The following is a 1,145-nucleotide window of genomic DNA, read 5'->3' on the forward strand; positions in this document are numbered from 1 at the left end:
TGGCATGTGGTGCTGGGGGATCGAACCGCGGTCCCTGTGCTTTGCCAAGCTTGTTCCAAGTAGGTGCTTTAGACCACTGAGCCATCTCTCCAGCCCCCAATTGTTTCTTTTTAATCTTTAAAAAATTTATTTATTTGGTACAGGATCTTGCTATGCAGCTTGGATTCATAGTGATCCTCCTGTCTCAGCCTCCCCAGTGCTAGAATTATAGGTGTGCACCACTAATCCTGGTTTCTATGCCTAGCTTGGTGTGCCCATGTTTCCAGGGACCACACAGCGTGATCCTTGCACTTACCAGGGAGGCCCTTAGACTCCTGAGCTATCCCCCCAGCCCCTACCAAGTGTTTCTTACAGACTTTATGGCTAATGGGCCATAGTCTACGTTTAGTAGTTATGTGTTTCACGGCTGCAAAAACTGCTGATTTAGTCTCATCTTTTTGAACTACAGTCCTGCTCTTTCCTCCCTAATGTCCTGTACTGAAGACTAGCTCAGAGTCAGCATGCAGGACAGTAAGCAGAGGTGCCTGTGACCCTAGAACAGTCACTCCTAGAAACCCAACACTGCCACTTAGCTTGTTCCTAAGACAAATTGCAACTGAATCTCAATCTTTTAACTTGGTGAATAATGCCAAACACTGCCATTCATATTTGTGGCTGTGTAGAAATTAATGTATTAGGGTAGGTTTAGAACTGGAGAAAAATGTATATACTTAACATAGGGATTAAATTCGGTTTTGGGACGACTGGCGCCGCAGGATCCTGAATAGACCCAGAGCGCAGGCCTGGCGAGTGAGTGAGATGACTGGGGCCACGGGATCCTGAACAGTCTCAGAGCGCAGGCCAAGGGGAGTGAGTGAGATGACCCGGGCCTGCTGGGATCCTGAAGAGACCCTGAGCGCAGGCCCTGAGAGTGAGTGAGACCCAGGGCCCGCGGATCCTCATTCGACCCAGAGTACAGACCCAGCACGGAGCCCTTCAGCAGAACTCCCTGCAAAGAGGCTAGAAGCAAGACTTACCCAGCTGATTCAGGAGCAGAACATCTTGCCACAGTGACACAAAGGGTTCAACTCTAACGCCTGCAGCAGAAAGACATGGAGCACAGCAGCCAGATCCAAACAACACCCACCTGAAGGAATCTGAACTTC

At 49.4% G+C, this 1,145-nt stretch overlaps 1 protein-coding gene across 1 annotated transcript in view; it reads right to left on the reverse strand.

Annotated features, from left to right (window-relative positions):
* The window catches only part of Cfap69 (cilia and flagella associated protein 69), a 71,687-nt gene that overhangs the window by 7,616 nt on the left and 62,926 nt on the right, over positions 1–1,145 (reverse strand). The window lies entirely within an intron of this gene.

This window comes from Octodon degus, unplaced genomic scaffold (genome assembly GCF_000260255.1).
Source record: "Octodon degus isolate 3935 unplaced genomic scaffold, OctDeg1.0 scaffold00281, whole genome shotgun sequence".
Classification (NCBI taxonomy): Eukaryota; Metazoa; Chordata; class Mammalia; order Rodentia; family Octodontidae; genus Octodon; species Octodon degus.